Source organism: Phyllobates terribilis, unplaced genomic scaffold (assembly GCF_046119375.1).
Source record: "Phyllobates terribilis strain yellow unplaced genomic scaffold, ASM4611937v1 Scaffold_540__1_contigs__length_1147954, whole genome shotgun sequence".
NCBI lineage: Eukaryota > Metazoa > Chordata > Amphibia > Anura > Dendrobatidae > Phyllobates > Phyllobates terribilis.
In genome coordinates this window covers 1,089,238-1,110,795 of record NW_027363300.1, presented here as the reverse complement: position 1 = coordinate 1,110,795, position 21,558 = coordinate 1,089,238, and the positions used below count along the sequence as shown (strand labels likewise).

The 21,558-nt window shown below is 45.0% G+C and overlaps 17 non-coding genes across 17 annotated transcripts; all 17 read right to left on the bottom strand.

The window, feature by feature from the left end:
• Nucleotides 1-240: 240 nt before the first annotated feature.
• On the bottom strand, nucleotides 241-431 carry LOC141233043 (U2 spliceosomal RNA). The gene has a single exon (XR_012299209.1). It is a non-coding gene; the product is annotated as a U2 spliceosomal RNA (small nuclear RNA).
• Nucleotides 432-1,552: 1,121 nt separating this feature from the next.
• On the bottom strand, nucleotides 1,553-1,743 carry LOC141233042 (U2 spliceosomal RNA). The gene has a single exon (XR_012299208.1). It is a non-coding gene; the product is annotated as a U2 spliceosomal RNA (small nuclear RNA).
• Nucleotides 1,744-2,864: 1,121 nt separating this feature from the next.
• Nucleotides 2,865-3,055, bottom strand: LOC141233041 (U2 spliceosomal RNA). The gene has a single exon (XR_012299207.1). It is a non-coding gene; the product is annotated as a U2 spliceosomal RNA (small nuclear RNA).
• Nucleotides 3,056-4,175: 1,120 nt separating this feature from the next.
• Nucleotides 4,176-4,366, bottom strand: LOC141233040 (U2 spliceosomal RNA). Its single transcript, XR_012299206.1, has one exon. It is a non-coding gene; the product is annotated as a U2 spliceosomal RNA (small nuclear RNA).
• A 1,119-nt stretch (nucleotides 4,367-5,485) lies between these two features.
• LOC141233039 (U2 spliceosomal RNA) lies at nucleotides 5,486-5,676 on the bottom strand. Its single transcript, XR_012299205.1, has one exon. It is a non-coding gene; the product is annotated as a U2 spliceosomal RNA (small nuclear RNA).
• Nucleotides 5,677-6,796: 1,120 nt separating this feature from the next.
• On the bottom strand, nucleotides 6,797-6,987 carry LOC141233038 (U2 spliceosomal RNA). The gene has a single exon (XR_012299204.1). It is a non-coding gene; the product is annotated as a U2 spliceosomal RNA (small nuclear RNA).
• Nucleotides 6,988-8,103: 1,116 nt separating this feature from the next.
• Nucleotides 8,104-8,294, bottom strand: LOC141233036 (U2 spliceosomal RNA). The gene has a single exon (XR_012299203.1). It is a non-coding gene; the product is annotated as a U2 spliceosomal RNA (small nuclear RNA).
• Nucleotides 8,295-9,415: 1,121 nt separating this feature from the next.
• On the bottom strand, nucleotides 9,416-9,606 carry LOC141233035 (U2 spliceosomal RNA). Its single transcript, XR_012299202.1, has one exon. It is a non-coding gene; the product is annotated as a U2 spliceosomal RNA (small nuclear RNA).
• Nucleotides 9,607-10,733: 1,127 nt separating this feature from the next.
• On the bottom strand, nucleotides 10,734-10,924 carry LOC141233034 (U2 spliceosomal RNA). Its single transcript, XR_012299201.1, has one exon. It is a non-coding gene; the product is annotated as a U2 spliceosomal RNA (small nuclear RNA).
• A 1,120-nt stretch (nucleotides 10,925-12,044) lies between these two features.
• On the bottom strand, nucleotides 12,045-12,235 carry LOC141233033 (U2 spliceosomal RNA). The gene has a single exon (XR_012299200.1). It is a non-coding gene; the product is annotated as a U2 spliceosomal RNA (small nuclear RNA).
• Nucleotides 12,236-13,355: 1,120 nt separating this feature from the next.
• On the bottom strand, nucleotides 13,356-13,546 carry LOC141233031 (U2 spliceosomal RNA). The gene has a single exon (XR_012299198.1). It is a non-coding gene; the product is annotated as a U2 spliceosomal RNA (small nuclear RNA).
• A 1,121-nt stretch (nucleotides 13,547-14,667) lies between these two features.
• On the bottom strand, nucleotides 14,668-14,858 carry LOC141233030 (U2 spliceosomal RNA). The gene has a single exon (XR_012299197.1). It is a non-coding gene; the product is annotated as a U2 spliceosomal RNA (small nuclear RNA).
• A 1,120-nt stretch (nucleotides 14,859-15,978) lies between these two features.
• Nucleotides 15,979-16,169, bottom strand: LOC141233029 (U2 spliceosomal RNA). The gene has a single exon (XR_012299196.1). It is a non-coding gene; the product is annotated as a U2 spliceosomal RNA (small nuclear RNA).
• A 1,120-nt stretch (nucleotides 16,170-17,289) lies between these two features.
• Nucleotides 17,290-17,480, bottom strand: LOC141233028 (U2 spliceosomal RNA). Its single transcript, XR_012299195.1, has one exon. It is a non-coding gene; the product is annotated as a U2 spliceosomal RNA (small nuclear RNA).
• Nucleotides 17,481-18,601: 1,121 nt separating this feature from the next.
• On the bottom strand, nucleotides 18,602-18,792 carry LOC141233064 (U2 spliceosomal RNA). The gene has a single exon (XR_012299229.1). It is a non-coding gene; the product is annotated as a U2 spliceosomal RNA (small nuclear RNA).
• Nucleotides 18,793-19,912: 1,120 nt separating this feature from the next.
• LOC141233027 (U2 spliceosomal RNA) lies at nucleotides 19,913-20,103 on the bottom strand. The gene has a single exon (XR_012299194.1). It is a non-coding gene; the product is annotated as a U2 spliceosomal RNA (small nuclear RNA).
• Nucleotides 20,104-21,223: 1,120 nt separating this feature from the next.
• Nucleotides 21,224-21,414, bottom strand: LOC141233087 (U2 spliceosomal RNA). Its single transcript, XR_012299252.1, has one exon. It is a non-coding gene; the product is annotated as a U2 spliceosomal RNA (small nuclear RNA).
• Nucleotides 21,415-21,558: the final 144 nt, after the last annotated feature.

The following is a 21,558-nucleotide window of genomic DNA, read 5'->3' as shown; positions in this document are numbered from 1 at the left end:
TAGAGGGAGAGCTAGATAGATAGCATTGCATTACATTACATTACATGGCAATGCAATGCACAGTTGCTGAAGTTGAACCAAAATGAGCTTGTCATCTGGCTTCTGCAACTTTTAACATGAAAAATCCAATGAGGAGAAGAAAAGCAAAGCCAAAGAGTCCATCCCAAAATCCGACAAACAAGCAAAATGAACAAAAAGCATTGAATTCAATTCTTTCTGATTTTAGAAACTGCATTAAAGAAGGGGTGCACCGGTCCTGGAGATACTGCAATACCAGGTCAATGCGTGGAGTGGACAGAGCAAGCTCTTTTTCCATCTCCCTGTTCTAAAAATCCATTTAATATATGGTCCCCAGATAGGGGACGTATCAGATATTAAACTGATAAGAACAGATACTACACTTGATCTTAGCCAAAAGGCCGAGAAGCGATAACCAGAATTGGTTTCCGACTACGGTGCCACCCAAGGATTCTGAAAAGTCCATTTGTGGAGATGGCCACCTGGACTCCCGTTAAGAAGACATGCTGTCAACCTCTAGATCCCTCACATGCCTGCACTTTTCGGCTTGCTGCTGCTGCAATCCACGCGTTTTAGATCTGCATAACTCCACCTCTTTTAGCACAGTACCCTCAACCCCCGGCTGTTCCCACCCGCCTCAACACCGTTGGAAGGGAGGAGAACCAATTAAGGCGGGGGGGGGGGTGGAACGAGCAGCTGTCTACCCTTAGCAGGAGGGTTGCTGATTAATTACCTCTCCTGCTGCTGCTGCTGCTGGCTGTCCAGCAGCAGACTGAAGGTGGCTGCTGCTGTGCGCAGGTATATAAAGGCTCAGAGCCTATTATGACACGCGCAGCCAGCGTTCCATTGCCACATTCCGTCTACTGCAGGCGGGATACCTGGATGGCTGAATGTCACTGAGAAGCTCACAGAGACCGCCATAAGCAACAGTTTAAAAGAATGCCACAGACTAATCAACCAAACTTTTTGGGTTGGTTTCTCTTTTATAGTCTGCAGGCATTAAATGAAAGAAGTCAGTGTTCCAGCAGAGGGAGACAACGTTTCAGAAAAGGCATTGTAGCAAACCAAAAAAGAAATTTTAAGCGCAGCAGAGTAACCAGCTCACATACCTGTTAGCTCAGGTGAGTTTAAAAGGCTGCTGTTGATAACAAGGGCATTTGCTAAATAGATGGTGTGTGTGCAACAATATACTGAAAGGTCAATTATATTGTGCAGCTTATCTCACCACCTGTAGTTATTTAGGTGAAAGCTCCAAAATGCTTGCCTAATATGTCTGTTTATCCAAAAGGAAGTATAGAGGGAGAGCTAGATAGATAGCATTGCATTACATTACATTACATGGCAATGCAATGCACAGTTGCTGAAGTTGAACCAAAATGAGCTTGTCATCTGGCTTCTGCAACTTTTAACATGAAAAATCCAATGAGGAGAAGAAAAGCAAAGCCAAAGAGTCCATCCCAAAATCCGACAAACAAGCAAAATGAACAAAAAGCATTGAATTCAATTCTTTCTGATTTTAGAAACTGCATTAAAGAAGGGGTGCACCGGTCCTGGAGATACTGCAATACCAGGTCAATGCGTGGAGTGGACAGAGCAAGCTCTTTTTCCATCTCCCTGTTCTAAAAATCCATTTAATATATGGTCCCCAGATAGGGGACGTATCAGATATTAAACTGATAAGAACAGATACTACACTTGATCTTAGCCAAAAGGCCGAGAAGCGATAACCAGAATTGGTTTCCGACTACGGTGCCACCCAAGGATTCTGAAAAGTCCATTTGTGGAGATGGCCACCTGGACTCCCGTTAAGAAGACATGCTGTCAACCTCTAGATCCCTCACATGCCTGCACTTTTCGGCTTGCTGCTGCTGCAATCCACGCGTTTTAGATCTGCATAACTCCACCTCTTTTAGCACAGTACCCTCAACCCCCGGCTGTTCCCACCCGCCTCAACACCGTTGGAAGGGAGGAGAACCAATTAAGGCGGGGGGGGGGGTGGAACGAGCAGCTGTCTACCCTTAGCAGGAGGGTTGCTGATTAATTACCTCTCCTGCTGCTGCTGCTGCTGGCTGTCCAGCAGCAGACTGAAGGTGGCTGCTGCTGTGCGCAGGTATATAAAGGCTCAGAGCCTATTATGACACGCGCAGCCAGCGTTCCATTGCCACATTCCGTCTACTGCAGGCGGGATACCTGGATGGCTGAATGTCACTGAGAAGCTCACAGAGACCGCCATAAGCAACAGTTTAAAAGAATGCCACAGACTAATCAACCAAACTTTTTGGGTTGGTTTCTCTTTTATAGTCTGCAGGCATTAAATGAAAGAAGTCAGTGTTCCAGCAGAGGGAGACAACGTTTCAGAAAAGGCATTGTAGCAAACCAAAAAAGAAATTTTAAGCGCAGCAGAGTAACCAGCTCACATACCTGTTAGCTCAGGTGAGTTTAAAAGGCTGCTGTTGATAACAAGGGCATTTGCTAAATAGATGGTGTGTGTGCAACAATATACTGAAAGGTCAATTATATTGTGCAGCTTATCTCACCACCTGTAGTTATTTAGGTGAAAGCTCCAAAATGCTTGCCTAATATGTCTGTTTATCCAAAAGGAAGTATAGAGGGAGAGCTAGATAGATAGCATTGCATTACATTACATTACATGGCAATGCAATGCACAGTTGCTGAAGTTGAACCAAAATGAGCTTGTCATCTGGCTTCTGCAACTTTTAACATGAAAAATCCAATGAGGAGAAGAAAAGCAAAGCCAAAGAGTCCATCCCAAAATCCGACAAACAAGCAAAATGAACAAAAAGCATTGAATTCAATTCTTTCTGATTTTAGAAACTGCATTAAAGAAGGGGTGCACCGGTCCTGGAGATACTGCAATACCAGGTCAATGCGTGGAGTGGACAGAGCAAGCTCTTTTTCCATCTCCCTGTTCTAAAAATCCATTTAATATATGGTCCCCAGATAGGGGACGTATCAGATATTAAACTGATAAGAACAGATACTACACTTGATCTTAGCCAAAAGGCCGAGAAGCGATAACCAGAATTGGTTTCCGACTACGGTGCCACCCAAGGATTCTGAAAAGTCCATTTGTGGAGATGGCCACCTGGACTCCCGTTAAGAAGATATGCTGTCAACCTCTAGATCCCTCACATGCCTGCACTTTTCGGCTTGCTGCTGCTGCAATCCACGCGTTTTAGATCTGCATAACTCCACCTCTTTTAGCACAGTACCCTCAACCCCCGGCTGTTCCCACCCGCCTCAACACCGTTGGAAGGGAGGAGAACCAATTAAGGCGGGGGGGGGGTGGAACGAGCAGCTGTCTACCCTTAGCAGGAGGGTTGCTGATTAATTACCTCTCCTGCTGCTGCTGCTGCTGGCTGTCCAGCAGCAGACTGAAGGTGGCTGCTGCTGTGCGCAGGTATATAAAGGCTCAGAGCCTATTATGACACGCGCAGCCAGCGTTCCATTGCCACATTCCGTCTACTGCAGGCGGGATACCTGGATGGCTGAATGTCACTGAGAAGCTCACAGAGACCGCCATAAGCAACAGTTTAAAAGAATGCCACAGACTAATCAACCAAACTTTTTGGGTTGGTTTCTCTTTTATAGTCTGCAGGCATTAAATGAAAGAAGTCAGTGTTCCAGCAGAGGGAGACAACGTTTCAGAAAAGGCATTGTAGCAAACCAAAAAAGAAATTTTAAGTGCAGCAGAGTAACCAGCTCACATACCTGTTAGCTCAGGTGAGTTTAAAAGGCTGCTGTTGATAACAAGGGCATTTGCTAAATAGATGGTGTGTGTGCAACAATATACTGAAAGGTCAATTATATTGTGCAGCTTATCTCACCACCTGTAGTTATTTAGGTGAAAGCTCCAAAATGCTTGCCTAATATGTCTGTTTATCCAAAAGGAAGTATAGAGGGAGAGCTAGATAGATAGCATTGCATTACATTACATTACATGGCAATGCAATGCACAGTTGCTGAAGTTGAACCAAAATGAGCTTGTCATCTGGCTTCTGCAACTTTTAACATGAAAAATCCAATGAGGAGAAGAAAAGCAAAGCCAAAGAGTCCATCCCAAAATCCGACAAACAAGCAAAATGAACAAAAAGCATTGAATTCAATTCTTTCTGATTTTAGAAACTGCATTAAAGAAGGGGTGCACCGGTCCTGGAGATACTGCAATACCAGGTCAATGCGTGGAGTGGACAGAGCAAGCTCTTTTTCCATCTCCCTGTTCTAAAAATCCATTTAATATATGGTCCCCAGATAGGGGACGTATCAGATATTAAACTGATAAGAACAGATACTACACTTGATCTTAGCCAAAAGGCCGAGAAGCGATAACCAGAATTGGTTTCCGACTACGGTGCCACCCAAGGATTCTGAAAAGTCCATTTGTGGAGATGGCCACCTGGACTCCCGTTAAGAAGACATGCTGTCAACCTCTAGATCCCTCACATGCCTGCACTTTTCGGCTTGCTGCTGCTGCAATCCACGCGTTTTAGATCTGCATAACTCCACCTCTTTTAGCACAGTACCCTCAACCCCCGGCTGTCCCCACCCGCCTCAACACCGTTGGAAGGGAGGAGAACCAATTAAGGCGGGGGGGGGTGGAACGAGCAGCTGTCTACCCTTAGCAGGAGGGTTGCTGATTAATTACCTCTCCTGCTGCTGCTGCTGCTGGCTGTCCAGCAGCAGACTGAAGGTGGCTGCTGCTGTGCGCAGGTATATAAAGGCTCAGAGCCTATTATGACACGCGCAGCCAGCGTTCCATTGCCACATTCCGTCTACTGCAGGCGGGATACCTGGATGGCTGAATGTGACTGAGAAGCTCACAGAGACCGCCATAAGCAACAGTTTAAAAGAATGCCACAGACTAATCAACCAAACTTTTTGGGTTGGTTTCTCTTTTATAGTCTGCAGGCATTAAATGAAAGAAGTCAGTGTTCCAGCAGAGGGAGACAACGTTTCAGAAAAGGCATTGTAGCAAACCAAAAAAGAAATTTTAAGCGCAGCAGAGTAACCAGCTCACATACCTGTTAGCTCAGGTGAGTTTAAAAGGCTGCTGTTGATAACAAGGGCATTTGCTAAATAGATGGTGTGTGTGCAACAATATACTGAAAGGTCAATTATATTGTGCAGCTTATCTCACCACCTGTAGTTATTTAGGTGAAAGCTCCAAAATGCTTGCCTAATATGTCTGTTTATCCAAAAGGAAGTATAGAGGGAGAGCTAGATAGATAGCATTGCATTACATTACATTACATGGCAATGCAATGCACAGTTGCTGAAGTTGAACCAAAATGAGCTTGTCATCTGGCTTCTGCAACTTTTAACATGAAAAATCCAATGAGGAGAAGAAAAGCAAAGCCAAAGAGTCCATCCCAAAATCCGACAAACAAGCAAAATGAACAAAAAGCATTGAATTCAATTCTTTCTGATTTTAGAAACTGCATTAAAGAAGGGGTGCACCGGTCCTGGAGATACTGCAATACCAGGTCAATGCGTGGAGTGGACAGAGCAAGCTCTTTTTCCATCTCCCTGTTCTAAAAATCCATTTAATATATGGTCCCCAGATAGGGGACGTATCAGATATTAAACTGATAAGAACAGATACTACACTTGATCTTAGCCAAAAGGCCGAGAAGCGATAACCAGAATTGGTTTCCGACTACGGTGCCACCCAAGGATTCTGAAAAGTCCATTTGTGGAGATGGCCACCTGGACTCCCGTTAAGAAGACATGCTGTCAACCTCTAGATCCCTCACATGCCTGCACTTTTCGGCTTGCTGCTGCTGCAATCCACGCGTTTTAGATCTGCATAACTCCACCTCTTTTAGCACAGTACCCTCAACCCCCGGCTGTTCCCACCCGCCTCAACACCGTTGGAAGGGAGGAGAACCAATTAAGGCGGGGGGGGGGTGGAACGAGCAGCTGTCTACCCTTAGCAGGAGGGTTGCTGAATAATTACCTCTCCTGCTGCTGCTGCTGCTGGCTGTCCAGCAGCAGACTGAAGGTGGCTGCTGCTGTGCGCAGGTATATAAAGGCTCAGAGCCTATTATGACACGCGCAGCCAGCGTTCCATTGCCACATTCCGTCTACTGCAGGCGGGATACCTGGATGGCTGAATGTCACTGAGAAGCTCACAGAGACCGCCATAAGCAACAGTTTAAAAGAATGCCACAGACTAATCAACCAAACTTTTTGGGTTGGTTTCTCTTTTATAGTCTGCAGGCATTAAATGAAAGAAGTCAGTGTTCCAGCAGAGGGAGACAACGTTTCAGAAAAGGCATTGTAGCAAACCAAAAAAGAAATTTTAAGCGCAGCAGAGTAACCAGCTCACATACCTGTTAGCTCAGGTGAGTTTAAAAGGCTGCTGTTGATAACAAGGGCATTTGCTAAATAGATGGTGTGTGTGCAACAATATACTGAAAGGTCAATTATATTGTGCAGCTTATCTCACCACCTGTAGTTATTTAGGTGAAAGCTCCAAAATGCTTGCCTAATATGTCTGTTTATCCAAAAGGAAGTATAGAGGGAGAGCTAGATAGATAGCATTGCATTACATTACATTACATGGCAATGCAATGCACAGTTGCTGAAGTTGAACCAAAATGAGCTTGTCATCTGGCTTCTGCAACTTTTAACATGAAAAATCCAATGAGGAGAAGAAAAGCAAAGCCAAAGAGTCCATCCCAAAATCCGACAAACAAGCAAAATGAACAAAAAGCATTGAATTCAATTCTTTCTGATTTTAGAAACTGCATTAAAGAAGGGGTGCACCGGTCCTGGAGATACTGCAATACCAGGTCAATGCGTGGAGTGGACAGAGCAAGCTCTTTTTCCATCTCCCTGTTCTAAAAATCCATTTAATATATGGTCCCCAGATAGGGGACGTATCAGATATTAAACTGATAAGAACAGATACTACACTTGATCTTAGCCAAAAGGCCGAGAAGCGATAACCAGAATTGGTTTCCGACTACGGTGCCACCCAAGGATTCTGAAAAGTCCATTTGTGGAGATGGCCACCTGGACTCCCGTTAAGAAGACATGCTGTCAACCTCTAGATCCCTCACATGCCTGCACTTTTCGGCTTGCTGCTGCTGCAATCCACGCGTTTTAGATCTGCATAACTCCACCTCTTTTAGCACAGTACCCTCAACCCCCGGCTGTCCCCACCCGCCTCAACACCGTTGGAAGGGAGGAGAACCAATTAAGGCGGGGGGGGGTGGAACGAGCAGCTGTCTACCCTTAGCAGGAGGGTTGCTGATTAATTACCTCTCCTGCTGCTGCTGCTGGCTGTCCAGCAGCAGACTGAAGGTGGCTGCTGCTGTGCGCAGGTATATAAAGGCTCAGAGCCTATTATGACACGCGCAGCCAGCGTTCCATTGCCACATTCCGTCTACTGCAGGCGGGATACCTGGATGGCTGAATGTGACTGAGAAGCTCACAGAGACCGCCATAAGCAACAGTTTAAAAGAATGCCACAGACTAATCAACCAAACTTTTTGGGTTGGTTTCTCTTTTATAGTCTGCAGGCATTAAATGAAAGAAGTCAGTGTTCCAGCAGAGGGAGACAACGTTTCAGAAAAGGCATTGTAGCAAACCAAAAAAGAAATTTTAAGCGCAGCAGAGTAACCAGCTCACATACCTGTTAGCTCAGGTGAGTTTAAAAGGCTGCTGTTGATAACAAGGGCATTTGCTAAATAGATGGTGTGTGTGCAACAATATACTGAAAGGTCAATTATATTGTGCAGCTTATCTCACCACCTGTAGTTATTTAGGTGAAAGCTCCAAAATGCTTGCCTAATATGTCTGTTTATCCAAAAGGAAGTATAGAGGGAGAGCTAGATAGATAGCATTGCATTACATTACATTACATGGCAATGCAATGCACAGTTGCTGAAGTTGAACCAAAATGAGCTTGTCATCTGGCTTCTGCAACTTTTAACATGAAAAATCCAATGAGGAGAAGAAAAGCAAAGCCAAAGAGTCCATCCCAAAATCCGACAAACAAGCAAAATGAACAAAAAGCATTGAATTCAATTCTTTCTGATTTTAGAAACTGCATTAAAGAAGGGGTGCACCGGTCCTGGAGATACTGCAATACCAGGTCAATGCGTGGAGTGGACAGAGCAAGCTCTTTTTCCATCTCCCTGTTCTAAAAATCCATTTAATATATGGTCCCCAGATAGGGGACGTATCAGATATTAAACTGATAAGAACAGATACTACACTTGATCTTAGCCAAAAGGCCGAGAAGCGATAACCAGAATTGGTTTCCGACTACGGTGCCACCCAAGGATTCTGAAAAGTCCATTTGTGGAGATGGCCACCTGGACTCCCGTTAAGAAGACATGCTGTCAACCTCTAGATCCCTCACATGCCTGCACTTTTCGGCTTGCTGCTGCTGCAATCCACGCGTTTTAGATCTGCATAACTCCACCTCTTTTAGCACAGTACCCTCAACCCCCGGCTGTTCCCACCCGCCTCAACACCGTTGGAAGGGAGGAGAACCAATTAAGGCGGGGGGGGGGGTGGAACGAGCAGCTGTCTACCCTTAGCAGGAGGGTTGCTGATTAATTACCTCTCCTGCTGCTGCTGCTGCTGGCTGTCCAGCAGCAGACTGAAGGTGGCTGCTGCTGTGCGCAGGTATATAAAGGCTCAGAGCCTATTATGACACGCGCAGCCAGCGTTCCATTGCCACATTCCGTCTACTGCAGGCGGGATACCTGGATGGCTGAATGTCACTGAGAAGCTCACAGAGACCGCCATAAGCAACAGTTTAAAAGAATGCCACAGACTAATCAACCAAACTTTTTGGGTTGGTTTCTCTTTTATAGTCTGCAGGCATTAAATGAAAGAAGTCAGTGTTCCAGCAGAGGGAGACAACGTTTCAGAAAAGGCATTGTAGCAAACCAAAAAAGAAATTTTAAGCGCAGCAGAGTAACCAGCTCACATACCTGTTAGCTCAGGTGAGTTTAAAAGGCTGCTGTTGATAACAAGGGCATTTGCTAAATAGATGGTGTGTGTGCAACAATATACTGAAAGGTCAATTATATTGTGCAGCTTATCTCACCACCTGTAGTTATTTAGGTGAAAGCTCCAAAATGCTTGCCTAATATGTCTGTTTATCCAAAAGGAAGTATAGAGGGAGAGCTAGATAGATAGCATTGCATTACATTACATTACATGGCAATGCAATGCACAGTTGCTGAAGTTGAACCAAAATGAGCTTGTCATCTGGCTTCTGCAACTTTTAACATGAAAAATCCAATGAGGAGAAGAAAAGCAAAGCCAAAGAGTCCATCCCAAAATCCGACAAACAAGCAAAATGAACAAAAAGCATTGAATTCAATTCTTTCTGATTTTAGAAACTGCATTAAAGAAGGGGTGCACCGGTCCTGGAGATACTGCAATACCAGGTCAATGCGTGGAGTGGACAGAGCAAGCTCTTTTTCCATCTCCCTGTTCTAAAAATCCATTTAATATATGGTCCCCAGATAGGGGACGTATCAGATATTAAACTGATAAGAACAGATACTACACTTGATCTTAGCCAAAAGGCCGAGAAGCGATAACCAGAATTGGTTTCCGACTACGGTGCCACCCAAGGATTCTGAAAAGTCCATTTGTGGAGATGGCCACCTGGACTCCCGTTAAGAAGACATGCTGTCAACCTCTAGATCCCTCACATGCCTGCACTTTTCGGCTTGCTGCTGCTGCAATCCACGCGTTTTAGATCTGCATAACTCCACCTCTTTTAGCACAGTACCCTCAACCCCCGGCTGTTCCCACCCGCCTCAACACCGTTGGAAGGGAGGAGAACCAATTAAGGCGGGGGGGGGGGGGGGGGTGGAACGAGCAGCTGTCTACCCTTAGCAGGAGGGTTGCTGATTAATTACCTCTCCTGCTGCTGCTGCTGCTGGCTGTCCAGCAGCAGACTGAAGGTGGCTGCTGCTGTGCGCAGGTATATAAAGGCTCAGAGCCTATTATGACACGCGCAGCCAGCGTTCCATTGCCACATTCCGTCTACTGCAGGCGGGATACCTGGATGGCTGAATGTCACTGAGAAGCTCACAGAGACCGCCATAAGCAACAGTTTAAAAGAATGCCACAGACTAATCAACCAAACTTTTTGGGTTGGTTTCTCTTTTATAGTCTGCAGGCATTAAATGAAAGAAGTCAGTGTTCCAGCAGAGGGAGACAACGTTTCAGAAAAGGCATTGTAGCAAACCAAAAAAGAAATTTTAAGCGCAGCAGAGTAACCAGCTCACATACCTGTTAGCTCAGGTGAGTTTAAAAGGCTGCTGTTGATAACAAGGGCATTTGCTAAATAGATGGTGTGTGTGCAACAATATACTGAAAGGTCAATTATATTGTGCAGCTTATCTCACCACCTGTAGTTATTTAGGTGAAAGCTCCAAAATGCTTGCCTAATATGTCTGTTTATCCAAAAGGAAGTATAGAGGGAGAGCTAGATAGATAGCATTGCATTACATTACATTACATGGCAATGCAATGCACAGTTGCTGAAGTTGAACCAAAATGAGCTTGTCATCTGGCTTCTGCAACTTTTAACATGAAAAATCCAATGAGGAGAAGAAAAGCAAAGCCAAAGAGTCCATCCCAAAATCCGACAAACAAGCAAAATGAACAAAAAGCATTGAATTCAATTCTTTCTGATTTTAGAAACTGCATTAAAGAAGGGGTGCACCGGTCCTGGAGATACTGCAATACCAGGTCAATGCGTGGAGTGGACAGAGCAAGCTCTTTTTCCATCTCCCTGTTCTAAAAATCCATTTAATATATGGTCCCCAGATAGGGGACGTATCAGATATTAAACTGATAAGAACAGATACTACACTTGATCTTAGCCAAAAGGCCGAGAAGCGATAACCAGAATTGGTTTCCGACTACGGTGCCACCCAAGGATTCTGAAAAGTCCATTTGTGGAGATGGCCACCTGGACTCCCGTTAAGAAGACATGCTGTCAACCTCTAGATCCCTCACATGCCTGCACTTTTCGGCTTGCTGCTGCTGCAATCCACGCGTTTTAGATCTGAATAACTCCACCTCTTTTAGCACAGTACCCTCAACCCCCGGCTGTTCCCACCCGCCTCAACACCGTTGGAAGGGAGGAGAACCAATTAAGGCGGGGGGGGGGTGGAACGAGCAGCTGTCTACCCTTAGCAGGAGGGTTGCTGATTAATTACCTCTCCTGCTGCTGCTGCTGCTGGCTGTCCAGCAGCAGACTGAAGGTGGCTGCTGCTGTGCGCAGGTATATAAAGGCTCAGAGCCTATTATGACATGCGCAGCCAGCGTTCCATTGCCACATTCCGTCTACTGCAGGCGGGATACCTGGATGGCTGAATGTCACTGAGAAGCTCACAGAGACCGCCATAAGCAACAGTTTAAAAGAATGCCACAGACTAATCAACCAAACTTTTTGGGTTGGTTTCTCTTTTATAGTCTGCAGGCATTAAATGAAAGAAGTCAGTGTTCCAGCAGAGGGAGACAACGTTTCAGAAAAGGCATTGTAGCAAACCAAAAAAGAAATTTTAAGCGCAGCAGAGTAACCAGCTCACATACCTGTTAGCTCAGGTGAGTTTAAAAGGCTGCTGTTGATAACAAGGGCATTTGCTAAATAGATGGTGTGTGTGCAACAATATACTGAAAGGTCAATTATATTGTGCAGCTTATCTCACCACCTGTAGTTATTTAGGTGAAAGCTCCAAAATGCTTGCCTAATATGTCTGTTTATCCAAAAGGAAGTATAGAGGGAGAGCTAGATAGATAGCATTGCATTACATTACATTACATGGCAATGCAATGCACAGTTGCTGAAGTTGAACCAAAATGAGCTTGTCATCTGGCTTCTGCAACTTTTAACATGAAAAATCCAATGAGGAGAAGAAAAGCAAAGCCAAAGAGTCCATCCCAAAATCCGACAAACAAGCAAAATGAACAAAAAGCATTGAATTCAATTCTTTCTGATTTTAGAAACTGCATTAAAGAAGGGGTGCACCGGTCCTGGAGATACTGCAATACCAGGTCAATGCGTGGAGTGGACAGAGCAAGCTCTTTTTCCATCTCCCTGTTCTAAAAATCCATTTAATATATGGTCCCCAGATAGGGGACGTATCAGATATTAAACTGATAAGAACAGATACTACACTTGATCTTAGCCAAAAGGCCGAGAAGCGATAACCAGAATTGGTTTCCGACTACGGTGCCACCCAAGGATTCTGAAAAGTCCATTTGTGGAGATGGCCACCTGGACTCCCGTTAAGAAGATATGCTGTCAACCTCTAGATCCCTCACATGCCTGCACTTTTCGGCTTGCTGCTGCTGCAATCCACGCGTTTTAGATCTGCATAACTCCACCTCTTTTAGCACAGTACCCTCAACCCCCGGCTGTTCCCACCCGCCTCAACACCGTTGGAAGGGAGGAGAACCAATTAAGGCGGGGGGGGGGTGGAACGAGCAGCTGTCTACCCTTAGCAGGAGGGTTGCTGATTAATTACCTCTCCTGCTGCTGCTGCTGCTGGCTGTCCAGCAGCAGACTGAAGGTGGCTGCTGCTGTTCGCAGGTATATAAAGGCTCAGAGCCTATTATGACACGCGCAGTCAGCGTTCCATTGCCACATTCCGTCTACTGCAGGCGGGATACCTGGATGGCTGAATGTCACTGAGAAGCTCACAGAGACCGCCATAAGCAACAGTTTAAAAGAATGCCACAGACTAATCAACCAAACTTTTTGGGTTGGTTTCTCTTTTATAGTCTGCAGGCATTAAATGAAAGAAGTCAGTGTTCCAGCAGAGGGAGACAACGTTTCAGAAAAGGCATTGTAGCAAACCAAAAAAGAAATTTTAAGCGCAGCAGAGTAACCAGCTCACATACCTGTTAGCTCAGGTGAGTTTAAAAGGCTGCTGTTGATAACAAGGGCATTTGCTAAATAGATGGTGTGTGTGCAACAATATACTGAAAGGTCAATTATATTGTGCAGCTTATCTCACCACCTGTAGTTATTTAGGTGAAAGCTCCAAAATGCTTGCCTAATATGTCTGTTTATCCAAAAGGAAGTATAGAGGGAGAGCTAGATAGATAGCATTGCATTACATTACATTACATGGCAATGCAATGCACAGTTGCTGAAGTTGAACCAAAATGAGCTTGTCATCTGGCTTCTGCAACTTTTAACATGAAAAATCCAATGAGGAGAAGAAAAGCAAAGCCAAAGAGTCCATCCCAAAATCCGACAAACAAGCAAAATGAACAAAAAGCATTGAATTCAATTCTTTCTGATTTTAGAAACTGCATTAAAGAAGGGGTGCACCGGTCCTGGAGATACTGCAATACCAGGTCAATGCGTGGAGTGGACAGAGCAAGCTCTTTTTCCATCTCCCTGTTCTAAAAATCCATTTAATATATGGTCCCCAGATAGGGGACGTATCAGATATTAAACTGATAAGAACAGATACTACACTTGATCTTAGCCAAAAGGCCGAGAAGCGATAACCAGAATTGGTTTCCGAATTCGGTGCCACCCAAGGATTCTGAAAAGTCCATTTGTGGAGATGGCCACCTGGACTCCCGTTAAGAAGATATGCTGTCAACCTCTAGATCCCTCACATGCCTGCACTTTTCGGCTTGCTGCTGCTGCAATCCACGCGTTTTAGATCTGCATAACTCCACCTCTTTTAGCACAGTACCCTCAACCCCCGGCTGTTCCCACCCGCCTCAACACCGTTGGAAGGGAGGAGAACCAATTAAGGCGGGGGGGGGGGTGGAACGAGCAGCTGTCTACCCTTAGCAGGAGGGTTGCTGATTAATTACCTCTCCTGCTGCTGCTGCTGCTGGCTGTCCAGCAGCAGACTGAAGGTGGCTGCTGCTGTGCGCAGGTATATAAAGGCTCAGAGCCTATTATGACACGCGCAGCCAGCGTTCCATTGCCACATTCCGTCTACTGCAGGCGGGATACCTGGATGGCTGAATGTCACTGAGAAGCTCACAGAGACCGCCATAAGCAACAGTTTAAAAGAATGCCACAGACTAATCAACCAAACTTTTTGGGTTGGTTTCTCTTTTATAGTCTGCAGGCATTAAATGAAAGAAGTCAGTGTTCCAGCAGAGGGAGACAACGTTTCAGAAAAGGCATTGTAGCAAACCAAAAAAGAAATTTTAAGCGCAGCAGAGTAACCAGCTCACATACCTGTTAGCTCAGGTGAGTTTAAAAGGCTGCTGTTGATAACAAGGGCATTTGCTAAATAGATGGTGTGTGTGCAACAATATACTGAAAGGTCAATTATATTGTGCAGCTTATCTCACCACCTGTAGTTATTTAGGTGAAAGCTCCAAAATGCTTGCCTAATATGTCTGTTTATCCAAAAGGAAGTATAGAGGGAGAGCTAGATAGATAGCATTGCATTACATTACATTACATGGCAATGCAATGCACAGTTGCTGAAGTTGAACCAAAATGAGCTTGTCATCTGGCTTCTGCAACTTTTAACATGAAAAATCCAATGAGGAGAAGAAAAGCAAAGCCAAAGAGTCCATCCCAAAATCCGACAAACAAGCAAAATGAACAAAAAGCATTGAATTCAATTCTTTCTGATTTTAGAAACTGCATTAAAGAAGGGGTGCACCGGTCCTGGAGATACTGCAATACCAGGTCAATGCGTGGAGTGGACAGAGCAAGCTCTTTTTCCATCTCCCTGTTCTAAAAATCCATTTAATATATGGTCCCCAGATAGGGGACGTATCAGATATTAAACTGATAAGAACAGATACTACACTTGATCTTAGCCAAAAGGCCGAGAAGCGATAACCAGAATTGGTTTCCGACTACGGTGCCACCCAAGGATTCTGAAAAGTCCATTTGTGGAGATGGCCACCTGGACTCCCGTTAAGAAGACATGCTGTCAACCTCTAGATCCCTCACATGCCTGCACTTTTCGGCTTGCTGCTGCTGCAATCCACGCGTTTTAGATCTGCATAACTCCACCTCTTTTAGCACAGTACCCTCAACCCCCGGCTGTTCCCACCCGCCTCAACACCGTTGGAAGGGAGGAGAACCAATTAAGGCGGGGGGGGGGTGGAACGAGCAGCTGTCTACCCTTAGCAGGAGGGTTGCTGATTAATTACCTCTCCTGCTGCTGCTGCTGCTGGCTGTCCAGCAGCAGACTGAAGGTGGCTGCTGCTGTGCGCAGGTATATAAAGGCTCAGAGCCTATTATGACACGCGCAGCCAGCGTTCCATTGCCACATTCCGTCTACTGCAGGCGGGATACCTGGATGGCTGAATGTCACTGAGAAGCTCACAGAGACCGCCATAAGCAACAGTTTAAAAGAATGCCACAGACTAATCAACCAAACTTTTTGGGTTGGTTTCTCTTTTATAGTCTGCAGGCATTAAATGAAAGAAGTCAGTGTTCCAGCAGAGGGAGACAACGTTTCAGAAAAGGCATTGTAGCAAACCAAAAAAGAAATTTTAAGCGCAGCAGAGTAACCAGCTCACATACCTGTTAGCTCAGGTGAGTTTAAAAGGCTGCTGTTGATAACAAGGGCATTTGCTAAATAGATGGTGTGTGTGCAACAATATACTGAAAGGTCAATTATATTGTGCAGCTTATCTCACCACCTGTAGTTATTTAGGTGAAAGCTCCAAAATGCTTGCCTAATATGTCTGTTTATCCAAAAGGAAGTATAGAGGGAGAGCTAGATAGATAGCATTGCATTACATTACATTACATGGCAATGCAATGCACAGTTGCTGAAGTTGAACCAAAATGAGCTTGTCATCTGGCTTCGGCAACTTTTAACATGAAAAATCCAATGAGGAGAAGAAAAGCAAAGCCAAAGAGTCCATCCCAAAATCCGACAAACAAGCAAAATGAACAAAAAGCATTGAATTCAATTCTTTCTGATTTTAGAAACTGCATTAAAGAAGGGGTGCACCGGTCCTGGAGATACTGCAATACCAGGTCAATGCGTGGAGTGGACAGAGCAAGCTCTTTTTCCATCTCCCTGTTCTAAAAATCCATTTAATATATGGTCCCCAGATAGGGGACGTATCAGATATTAAACTGATAAGAACAGATACTACACTTGATCTTAGCCAAAAGGCCGAGAAGCGATAACCAGAATTGGTTTCCGACTACGGTGCCACCCAAGGATTCTGAAAAGTCCATTTGTGGAGATGGCCATCTGGACTCCCGTTAAGAAGACATGCTGTCAACCTCTAGATCCCTCACATGCCTGCACTTTTCGGCTTGCTGCTGCTGCAATCCACGCGTTTTAGATCTGCATAACTCCACCTCTTTTAGCACAGTACCCTCAACCCCCGGCTGTTCCCACCCGCCTCAACACCGTTGGAAGGGAGGAGAACCAATTAAGGCGGGGGGGGGGTGGAACGAGCAGCTGTCTACCCTTAGCAGGAGGGTTGCTGATTAATTACCTCTCCTGCTGCTGCTGCTGCTGGCTGTCCAGCAGCAGACTGAAGGTGGCTGCTGCTGTGCGCAGGTATATAAAGGCTCAGAGCCTATTATGACACGCGCAGCCAGCGTTCCATTGCCACATTCCGTCTACTGCAGGCGGGATACCTGGATGGCTGAATGTCACTGAGAAGCTCACAGAGACCGCCATAAGCAACAGTTTAAAAGAATGCCACAGACTAATCAACCAAACTTTTTGGGTTGGTTTCTCTTTTATAGTCTGCAGGCATTAAATGAAAGAAGTCAGTGTTCCAGCAGAGGGAGACAACGTTTCAGAAAAGGCATTGTAGCAAACCAAAAAAGAAATTTTAAGCGCAGCAGAGTAACCAGCTCACATACCTGTTAGCTCAGGTGAGTTTAAAAGGCTGCTGTTGATAACAAGGGCATTTGCTAAATAGATGGTGTGTGTGCAACAATATACTGAAAGGTCAATTATATTGTGCAGCTTATCTCACCACCTGTAGTTATTTAGGTGAAAGCTCCAAAATGCTTGCCTAATATGTCTGTTTATCCAAAAGGAAGTATAGAGGGAGAGCTAGATAGATAGCATTGCATTACATTACATTACATGGCAATGCAATGCACAGTTGCTGAAGTTGAACCAAAATGAGCTTGTCATCTGGCTTCTGCAACTTTTAACATGAAAAATCCAATGAGGAGAAGAAAAGCAAAGCCAAAGAGTCCATCCCAAAATCCGACAAACAAGCAAAATGAACAAAAAGCATTGAATTCAATTCTTTCTGATTTTAGAAACTGCATTAAAGAAGGGGTGCACCGGTCCTGGAGATACTGCAATACCAGGTCAATGCGTGGAGTGGACAGAGCAAGCTCTTTTTCCATCTCCCTGTTCTAAAAATCCATTTAATATATGGTCCCCAGATAGGGGACGTATCAGATATTAAACTGATAAGAACAGATACTACACTTGATCTTAGCCAAAAGGCCGAGAAGCGATAACCAGAATTGGTTTCCGACTACGGTGCCACCCAAGGATTCTGAAATGTCCATTTGTGGAGATGGCCACCTGGACTCCCGTTAAGAAGACATGCTGTCAACCTCTAGATCCCTCACATGCCTGCACTTTTCGGCTTGCTGCTGCTGCAATCCACGCGTTTTAGATCTGCATAACTCCACCTCTTTTAGCACAGTACCCTCAACCCCCGGCTGTTCCCACCCGCCTCAACACCGTTGGAAGGGAGGAGAACCAATTAAGGCGGGGGGGGGGGTGGAACGAGCAGCTGTCTACCCTTAGCAGGAGGGTTGCTGATTAATTACCTCTCCTGCTGCTGCTGCTGCTGGCTGTCCAGCAGCAGACTGAAGGTGGCTGCTGCTGTGCGCAGGTATATAAAGGCTCAGAGCCTATTATGACACGCGCAGCCAGCGTTCCATTGCCACATTCCGTCTACTGCAGGCGGGATACCTGGATGGCTGAATGTCACTGAGAAGCTCACAGAGACCGCCATAAGCAACAGTTTAAAAGAATGCCACAGACTAATCAACCAAACTTTTTGGGTTGGTTTCTCTTTTATAGTCTGCAGGCATTAAATGAAAGAAGTCAGTGTTCAAGCAGAGGGAGACAACGTTTCAGAAAAGGCATTGTAGCAAACCAAAAAAGAAATTTTAAGCGCAGCAGAGTAACCAGCTCACATACCTGTTAGCTCAGGTGAGTTTAAAAGGCTGCTGTTGATAACAAGGGCATTTGCTAAATAGATGGTGTGTGTGCAACAATATACTGAAAGGTCAATTATATTGTGCAGCTTATCTCACCACCTGTAGTTATTTAGGTGAAAGCTCCAAAATGCTTGCCTAATATGTCTGTTTATCCAAAAGGAAGTATAGAGGGAGAGCTAGATAGATAGCATTGCATTACATTACATTACATGGCAATGCAATGCACAGTTGCTGAAGTTGAACCAAAATGAGCTTGTCATCTGGCTTCTGCAACTTTTAACATGAAAAATCCAATGAGGAGAAGAAAAGCAAAGCCAAAGAGTCCATCCCAAAATCCGACAAACAAGCAAAATGAACAAAAAGCATTGAATTCAATTCTTTCTGATTTTAGAAACTGCATTAAAGAAGAGGTGCACCGGTCCTGGAGATACTGCAATACCAGGTCAATGCGTGGAGTGGACAGAGCAAGCTCTTTTTCCATCTCCCTGTTCTAAAAATCCATTTAATATATGGTCCCCAGATAGGGGACGTATCAGATATTAAACTGATAAGAACAGATACTACACTTGATCTTAGCCAAAAGGCCGAGAAGCGATAACCAGAATTGGTTTCCGACTACGGTGCCACCCAAGAATTCTGAAAAGTCCATTTGTGGAGATGGCCACCTGGACTCCCGTTAAGAAGACATGCTGTCAACCTCTAGATCCCTCACATGCCTGCACTTTTCGGCTTGCTGCTGCTGCAATCCACGCGTTTTAGATCTGCATAACTCCACCTCTTTTAGCACAGTACCCTCAACCCCCGGCTGTTCCCACCCGCCTCAACACCGTTGGAAGGGAGGAGAACCAATTAAGGCGGGGGGGGGGTGGAACGAGCAGCTGTCTACCCTTAGCAGGAGGGTTGCTGATTAATTACCTCTCCTGCTGCTGCTGCTGCTGGCTGTCCAGCAGCAGACTGAAGGTGGCTGCTGCTGTGCGCAGGTATATAAAGGCTCAGAGCCTATTATGACACGCGCAGCCAGCGTTCCATTGCCACATTCCGTCTACTGCAGGCGGGATACCTGGATGGCTGAATGTCACTGAGAAGCTCACAGAGACCGCCATAAGCAACAGTTTAAAAGAATGCCACAGACTAATCAACCAAACTTTTTGGGTTGGTTTCTCTTTTATAGTCTGCAGGCATTAAATGAAAGAAGTCAGTGTTCCAGCAGAGGGAGACAACGTTTCAGAAAAGGCATTGTAGCAAACCAAAAAAGAAATTTTAAGCGCAGCAGAGTAACCAGCTCACATACCTGTTAGCTCAGGTGAGTTTAAAAGGCTGCTGTTGATAACAAGGGCATTTGCTAAATAGATGGTGTGTGTGCAACAATATACTGAAAGGTCAATTATATTGTGCAGCTTATCTCACCACCTGTAGTTATTTAGGTGAAAGCTCCAAAATGCTTGCCTAATATGTCTGTTTATCCAAAAGGAAGTATAGAGGGAGAGCTAGATAGATAGCATTGCATTACATTACATTACATGGCAATGCAATGCACAGTTGCTGAAGTTGAACCAAAATGAGCTTGTCATCTGGCTTCTGCAACTTTTAACATGAAAAATCCAATGAGGAGAAGAAAAGCAAAGCCAAAGAGTCCATCCCAAAATCCGACAAACAAGCAAAATGAACAAAAAGCATTGAATTCAATTCTTTCTGATTTTAGAAACTGCATTAAAGAAGGGGTGCACCGGTCCTGGAGATACTGCAATACCAGGTCAATGCGTGGAGTGGACAGAGCAAGCTCTTTTTCCATCTCCCTGTTCTAAAAATCCATTTAATATATGGTCCCCAGATAGGGGACGTATCAGATATTAAACTGATAAGAACAGATACTACACTTGATCTTAGCCAAAAGGCCGAGAAGCGATAACCAGAATTGGTTTCCGACTACGGTGCCACCCAAGGATTCTGAAATGTCCATTTGTGGAGATGGCCACCTGGACTCCCGTTAAGAAGACATGCTGTCAACCTCTAGATCCCTCACATGCCTGCACTTTTCGGCTTGCTGCTGCTGCAATCCACGCGTTTTAGATCTGCATAACTCCACCTCTTTTAGCACAGTACCCTCAACCCCCGGCTGTTCCCACCCGCCTCAACACCGTTGGAAGGGAGGAGAACCAATTAAGGCGGGGGGGGGGTGGAACGAGCAGCTATCTACCCTTAGCAGGAGGGTTGCTGATTAATTACCTCTCCTGCTGCTGCTGCTGCTGGCTGTCCAGCAGCAGACTGAAGGTGGCTGCTGCTGTGCGCAGGTATATAAAGGCTCAGAGCCTATTATGACACGCGCAGCCAGCGTTCCATTGCCACATTCCGTCTACTGCAGGCGGGATACCTGGATGGCTGAATGTCACTGAGAAGCTCACAGAGACCGCCATAAGCAACAGTTTAAAAGAATGCCACAGACTAATCAACCAAACTTTTTGGGTTGGTTTCTCTTTTATAGTCTGCAGGCATTAAATGAAAGAAGTCAGTGTTCCAGCAGAGGGAGACAACGTTTCAGAAAAGGCATTGTAGCAAACCAAAAAAGAAATTTTAAGCGCAGCAGAGTAACCAGCTCACATACCTGTTAGCTCAGGTGAGTTTAAAAGGCTGCTGTTGATAACAAGGGCATTTGCTAAATAGATGGTGTGTGTGCAACAATATACTGAAAGGTCAATTATATTGTGCAGCTTATCTCACCACCTGTAGTTATTTAGGTGAAAGCTCCAAAATGCTTGCCTAATATGTCTGTTTATCCAAAAGGAAGTATAGAGGGAGAGCTAGATAGATAGCATTGCATTACATTACATTACATGGCAATGCAATGCACAGTTGCTGAAGTTGAACCAAAATGAGCTTGTCATCTGGCTTCTGCAACTTTTAACATGAAAAATCCAATGAGGAGAAGAAAAGCAAAGCCAAAGAGTCCATCCCAAAATCCGACAAACAAGCAAAATGAACAAAAAGCATTGAATTCAATTCTTTCTGATTTTAGAAACTGCATTAAAGAAGAGGTGCACCGGTCCTGGATATACTGCAATACCAGGTCAATGCGTGGAGTGGACAGAGCAAGCTCTTTTTCCATCTCCCTGTTCTAAAAATCCATTTAATATATGGTCCCCAGATAGGGGACGTATCAGATATTAAACTGATAAGAACAGATACTACACTTGATCTTAGCCAAAAGGCCGAGAAGCTATAACCAGAATTGGTTTCCGACTACGGTGCCACCCAAGAATTCTGAAAAGTCCATTTGTGGAGATGGCCACCTGGACTCCCGTTAAGAAGACATGCTGTCAACCTCTAGATCCCTCACATGCCTGCACTTTTCGGCTTGCTGCTGC